Source organism: Nannospalax galili, unplaced genomic scaffold, assembly GCF_000622305.1.
Source record: "Nannospalax galili isolate Female #2095 unplaced genomic scaffold, S.galili_v1.0 scaffold469, whole genome shotgun sequence".
Lineage (NCBI taxonomy): Eukaryota > Metazoa > Chordata > Mammalia > Rodentia > Spalacidae > Nannospalax > Nannospalax galili.
The window spans coordinates 58,568-65,542 of NW_008359443.1; the positions used below are offsets into that span (position 1 = coordinate 58,568).

A 6,975-nucleotide genomic window follows, 5' to 3' on the forward strand; every position below is an offset into this window, starting at 1 on the left:
AAATAAATTTTTTAATTTTAAAAGACTCTGAGTCAGGGGCTGGAGAGATGGATCAGTGGTTAAGAGCACTGGCTGCTCTTGCAGAGGACCTGGGGTCCATTTCCAGCACCCACATGGCAGCTAACAACCATCCGTTAACTCCAGTTCAGGGGAATCCAACACACTCTTCTGACCTCCATAGGTACTGTATGACATGAGTGTACTTACATACATGCAGGTAACACACTCATACACACAAGATGAAAATAATAAATAATTTTTCAAAATTAGAGTCTGACTTAATGCAGCCCATCGAGAAACCCTGTCACCACTAGCAAATCTTTGCTTCCTGTTTGCCAGATCTCGAATGACCCCTCTGGCCTCAGAGTTAAAGACTTGGATCCAGGATGCTGCTTGGAGGTGTGGACCCTTTAAGAGGTGGGCCCTGGAGTCACTGAGAACATGTGTCTTGTAGTGAGACCTTGGTGTCTTCCTCTTCCTGGTCATGAGGGGAGCAGTTTGTCCCACCACTGTGATCTACTATTCCCCCAACCCCTACTAGAGGCCTAAAACCCTGAATCTATTCGATCATGGACCAGAAACTCTAAAAGAACTGTAAGTCAAAATAACCCTTTTCTCTTTATGTGTTAATTTCTCTCTGTTATCATTTGCTATAGGGGCAGAAAGTTGACTGAGGTTCTCTGTTCCAGTGGTTTGGAGGTCTTAGTCTCGCCCTCACGAGGAGACGCACCGGTAGTTCCAGTGAGTGGGTAGTTAAAGCTGCCACTGTGGGATGCTTATGAGCCTAAATCAGCAAAACAAGAGGGGGTCAGCTGATGATGTGGCTGCAACTGATTGACAGAGAAGCTGGACAGTAAGGAAGCATCCGTGTGGAACACGGGAGTCACCGTGCCCTGTGACTGAAGTCAATGAAAAACTGCAACTTCCCGGTTCAGACAGACCTCAGAAGAGAAGGTGGATTCTGGCCATAAGAAACACGGCCAGCTGAGATGCTTGCTTGCTGACATGCCTAGCAAGTAGAAGTACAGGGCAGTCATGTGTGCCAGGAACACGGCCAGCTGAGATGCTTGCTGACATGCCTAGCAAGTAGAAGTACAGGGCAGTCATGTGTGCCAGCCTCCACCGCTGGACTAGCTTCAGACAGAAGACTGTACTTATCAAGAATATCTATATATATATGTGTGTGTGAGTGTGTGTGTGTGTGCCTGTGTGTGTATATCTTCATATACACAGGAATGTGTCAATGAAGTTACCCAAAGGGCCTGCTAGACGCTGAATCACCCAGGACCCTCCAAATCTGGATCTTCAAAGGAAGCTTAGGAATCAGCACTTTAAAGAACTACGTCCCAGAGTCTGAGATGACTCAGTACAGTGCTTTCCACACAAGCATAGGATATGAGTGAGATCCCCCAAACCTCATGTAAAAGAAGCTGGGGTGCAGTAGCAACGCTGAATCACCCAGGACCCTCCAAATCTGGATCTTCAAAGGAAGCTTGGGAATCAGCACTTTAAAGAACTACGTCCCAGAGTCTGAGATGACTCAGTACAGTGCTTTCCACACAAGCATAGGATATGAGTGAGATCCCCCAAACCTCATGTAAAAGAAGCTGGGGTGCAGTAGCGTGCCTGTAATCCCAGAACTGGGGAGGCAGAGGCAGGAGGATCCTTGGGGGCTTGCTAGTCAGCCAGCCTAGTCAAATTGGTGAGCTCCAGGTTCAGTGAGAGGCCAAAAATAAGGTGAAAAGTGACTGGAGGAGTCACGTGATGTGGACCTGTGGCCTCCACATACACATGTACACATACATGCACACATGTACTCACCCCCCACCACACACACCCAAAGTATGTCTTACAGTTGGGTGAGTTTCTGGTACTAGAGTTAATGACACCTTTGTATAGGTGGAGAGAAAGAAAGGCAACGTGGTAGGAGAGGAGCCACAGGAGGTAAGTACACGGGAAAGGGGCAGCAGCCGTCAAAGCAAGACTCACGAGATGTGCTTGGGTTCACTGTGGGACAGGAGGGAAGGATGCCCCGAGAGTGGAAAGTGTGCACAGGGACACCGGCTAACGAACTGGTACCTACCAAACAGTCCGCGCTCCCGGCTGTGCCAAGGATTTCTGTGTTATTCTGCTTTTCTCTAAAACAAAAAAAAATCCCATTTTGCATGTGTGAAATGGAAGGAAGTGGTAGTGTGCACAGGAAAAGGAGGGGGGAGAGAAGGTGAAGGAGGAGGGGAGAGAAGGTGAAGGAGGAGGGGGAGGGGGAGGGGGAGGGGAGAGGTGGCAGATAGACTTTTGCTTAACACTTACCCTTCACATTAGCAGCCAAGTGACCGGGTCTGTGGGCAGCTGGCAGTACCCTTGCTTGATTTTCTTACTCTTGTGGAACCGCTAGCTCCCCCTCAACCTTTCCAGTTAATGCTATCTACCATGTGACGCAGTGAAACCAGCTCTGCGGGGGGGTTTGAACCAGCGACCCCCCCGCAGTGATGATTGGGGATGAGTAAGCACGCAGTTCACCAGCCCATGCCACCCCCAGTACCAGGAACACTCAGGCGCAATGGGAAGCCTAGTCAAGCAGGGACTCATTTATTGCAGGTGTTACAGACGTTATAAAAGCACCTGGAAATCCCCCCTCCCCCCTGAGGGTGTATCTTAAGGATGGTCACATGCTGATCATGCACTCCTCAGCAGTGTGGAAGTATCCTTCAGGCTTTTAAAACAAGTCAGGCCACGCCCCAGTAACTTCCTCTCGGACTTCTGCAAGGTGGTGCCTTTAGGTCCCCACACAGCTCACCTCAGTGGAAGGAACAGTGGCTGAAACAGAAGTCTCCACCTTCTGTAGTCCAAGTCCAGCACGGCAGAACTGTTCTAAAGGAGCCCTCCAGACGTGTTCTTTGCACACGACTCACCTTCCTAAGACCATTTTACATTCCATCGCAATATAAAATACTGGACTACTTTATATTCCAAACTGGCTGCTTCTAGCCCAACCATCTCATCTGTGTTCCAACCAGAAAAAAAAGGAGGAAAAGACAGAGCAAGAAGGAGAAAGAGAAAAGTGCGGCCTCGGCTATGAAAGCGATTCCCAGAAGCCTTTGCCAAGAAACTTCCACTTATCTCCTGTTGGCCAGAACTTAGTCACATGACCATGCCACCAAGACAGCTGGGAAGTATTGTCTTTAGGTAGGCATCTGTCTAACCTCAAGCAAGGACTGTATTTCTATGGGACATTGTACAGGGGGCTCAATTCTTTGGGGCTAACCAAAGAAACCACCGCGGGCAGTAACACGCTCAACTGCATTAGCTCATGGACAGGGTTGTGCGAAAGCAGAGGTCTCTCATAGCCTATCTGGAGGCTACAGTGTGGGGTCACTATCCAGAAGTGAAGGGAAACCCCTAGACAGGGACAGGAAGGGGAACTTTGGTGTCTCGGTGATTTCCCTCAGAATGCAGTAGAGAATTCTGATTGACCACACTGTGGGAGGTTGTAACCACAGGCCCCATCTTGTCAGATGGCCAGCAGATATGGTGGGAGGTTACAGGAATATGGAGAACAAACAGGCTCTGAGTGGCTAAAACTTTGTTTGCTCATACTGTTTGAAAACTAACCAGATATATAATCAATTTGAGTCTCATACAGCCAGTGTTTTGAGCCAACAGGTTTCAGCCTGCAATTAGGAAACCAATAACCCAAAGGTCAAATGCACAGGTGTCCTAGTTTGTTTCTCCATTGCTGTGACAAAACACTCTGACCAATACCAACTTGGGGAGGAAACGGTTTATTTATCTTACATCTCCCAGGTTCATCAGGGAGCCCAAGGTAGGAACTCAGGGCAGGAACCTGGAGGCAGGAGCTGGAGCACAGGCCATGGAGGATTGCTGCTTACTGGCTTGCTCCCCTGGCCCCTGCTCATCCTGCTTTCTTATGCAACCCAGGCCCACCTGCCCAGGGTGGTACCACCCACAGTGGGCTGGGCCCTCTCACGTCACTCAACAATCAAGAAGGTGCCCCATGGACATGGCCACAGGCCAGTCATATGGAGACAATACCCCAATTGAGGCTCCCTCAACCCAGGTGTGTCAAGTGGACACTGAAGCTATCCAGCACAACAGGGAAGAGGGTTAGCTCATTTACGTAACATGTTGGAACATGTTGGGAGGGAACCAGCAGTTATCGCCATGGCAACCACTTAGCGTTTGAGTTGGGTATAAAACATCCCCCATTTAGGAGGTATTGCGGCAAATGATAAAACTCATCCTGTAGAATTTTACACTACAGAAGGATGAGCCGAACGTGACTGGGGACAGCACTCCTGGGGGAAGGGAGATTGGAGGTAACTGTCAACTCAGATAAGCATGTGTTGTGGAACTTGCATCAGAGTGGAGCATGGCTATTGCCCCCTGAACTCTCAGCCCCTGCGATTACTCACAAGAGACTTGGATAAGATTGAGCCTGTTGATTCTATCCCGAGGCCCTGCCCCTCCATGAGGACATACAGACAGCTAAAGGGTCATGGGAGAGAGATTTTCTTTAGTGATGAAGCCACCCATGCTTCAATAAGTAACTGACCAATGCTCCCGAGTAACCCCAGTTCAACTCACTGGCTCACCAAGATGGACTTGGGTGGAACCGTTGTCTCTGTTTATGTCGTCGCTGCCCCATCTGGAGGAGTGCATGGTTTGCTCACAGAACAGCATGCTACAGAGGGCCAGCTTTCATGACCTACCTGTTTCACCAAGAGGTGGAATCACTGCACTGTCCCTGCCTTTCTCTTCCAAGTAAATCATAGGACCAGTGGTGGATTGTTGTGTCACTCCAATGAGTTCAACCCAAGGTACCCACACTGAGGCATCACTCAGTATAGGGGCCAGCAGAGGCCCCCATGCCCCCGTCGTACTCCTCAGACCTCACAATGACTGGTCTGCTCTGTTTTCAAGAATGGGCTTCCCTTCAAAATTAAAGCCATGAAAGCAGGTGGAGAAACACCTTGTCCAACTGGTCTGTTACTCCACGGGAATCACTAAACCGTGATTGAAATGCCTCACGATTTATATGATCACCACACAAGCTCATGTGCCTTGTTTCATTCTAGGACTTGGACGTCTTTTGTCTAGTCCAGATTTGATAAATGTGCTGATCGTTTGTTGCCCACGAAGCAGAAGCAGGCAGAGATGCTCTTCAGAATGAAACCTCAGTACCTCGGAAACAGACAAGTCCGTGAGCCTCTTTGGGGTCAAGGGTCACAACAGAGCATGTTATGACTTACTGCTCCCTGAGGTCCTTCCTAAATTAATGCCAGGAGCTGGTTTTCATTGTCTGACCTGGACACCTATTTTCTGCAAACATGGCTTGATCCGTGCTCTGCCACAGGCCACCATGGGGATGACCGACTGCTGTCTTGATGGGGTGGGGAGTGAGGTGTGAGTCAACATCAGAAGAGCTGCCTCAGATGTGAAGACTAAAAGAGTAAGTGGTGCTTGCCTCTGCAGCACATACACGGAAACTGGAATGATACAGGGGAGATCAGCACGGCCCTCGTGCAAGGACAGGCAAATTCGTGAAAAAGAAAAGTGAACACTCTGTTGTTTGAATTTGTGTGGCCTGGGGGCCCAGGTTCTGCAAACATGTTGCGCATCGGGCCGGAGCGAGGGCCCTCTTTCTTGTTTTTCTCCTTTGTTCAATGGACTTGATGGTATGTGCATGAATCACTGGTCAGAGGACAATTTAAACCCCAATTTGCTTCACCAAGTTCCCTGATCAGCCTCAAGGAGGCCAGTTCACAGACTGTGCACTCGGGCTTATCAAAATATTCGTTTGACCTTGAAGACATTTTTGTTGATGCCGTGTGAGTGGAAAACAAAGTATCTGAACAGAATATTTGCACCTGTGGTTCCAAACCAGCAGAAACCAGTAGGCTGTCTGGGATGAGGGAACTCCTGGTCTTTGTTACTCTGGGTGCTGTTACTCCAGGCAGCATGTTGATTAAAGAGCTGGCCCCTCACCATTTGGGTATTCCGCTTTGTCTCTCAACTCTCATCCCCACTCCTGACTTCCAAAGACATGTGAATGAAAGATTTCATGGGTTTATATGAATAATTGGAGGAGGGACCCTAGTCGAATCAACCACACGACAGGAAAATCAAAAGGTATGTCTTGATATGTTAAATTCTGATCTTTTAACACAAGAAAAGTCAATTTGATAAAGCTTAATGTCTCCTTAATATTTATACACTTGAATCATATTGAAAATGCATTTTAAAATTCTGAAATCTTGAATTAATGAGACATCATCGTGCAAAGGCCATGTGGTGCCATTTGTAATTCATTAGCACATACTTAACAACACATTAGTATCAAACTTGGAACTGTCTGCCCTGGTCCTAGCAAGCCCATGAGTCGCATCCTTCCTTATTGTCTAGAACTTGAAGGTTTTGACATGGGTGTCCAGAGACAATCCCAAATGATTCTTGCAGAACAGGGAGGGATAAATCAATTACTCCAGCCACCTGCTAGGCATATACCCAGAGAAACTTGCTTACCCAGCAGGCACACAGCATATGCTTGCCTAGTTTGCAGCAGATTTTGAACACCAGACTTCCATGGTGTGAATGAATTGTGACAAGATCCTGGTAAACTGGGAACTACATCTGCCACACTGCACCTGGCACCATGTCCCCCTCCTTCCAGGGGTCTGCAGGTAATTAATGGTCCCTGCGGCTCACATTATTTTGAAATAGTGCTGGGTAACACCACATGGACTGTCAATGGCTCCTGGAACAGATGGAAATCTAACTATGTCATGGATTCATAAGCTTGTTGGTCGCTGATGCTGAGCCCTCTGGAATATTTATTTTAATGATCTGTTCTCTTGGGAATCTAAACACTATTCTCTGATAGATATCGTCCAAAACAGGAATTGAATGCCTAAATTTAGTTTGACTCTTATTTCAAATATTTAAATCTTCACTCTT

General features: G+C 47.9%; 1 pseudogene; it reads left to right on the forward strand.

The window, feature by feature from the left end:
* Window positions 1–5,477: 5,477 nt before the first annotated feature.
* On the forward strand, window positions 5,478–5,591 carry LOC115068480 (annotated as a pseudogene).
* Window positions 5,592–6,975: the final 1,384 nt, after the last annotated feature.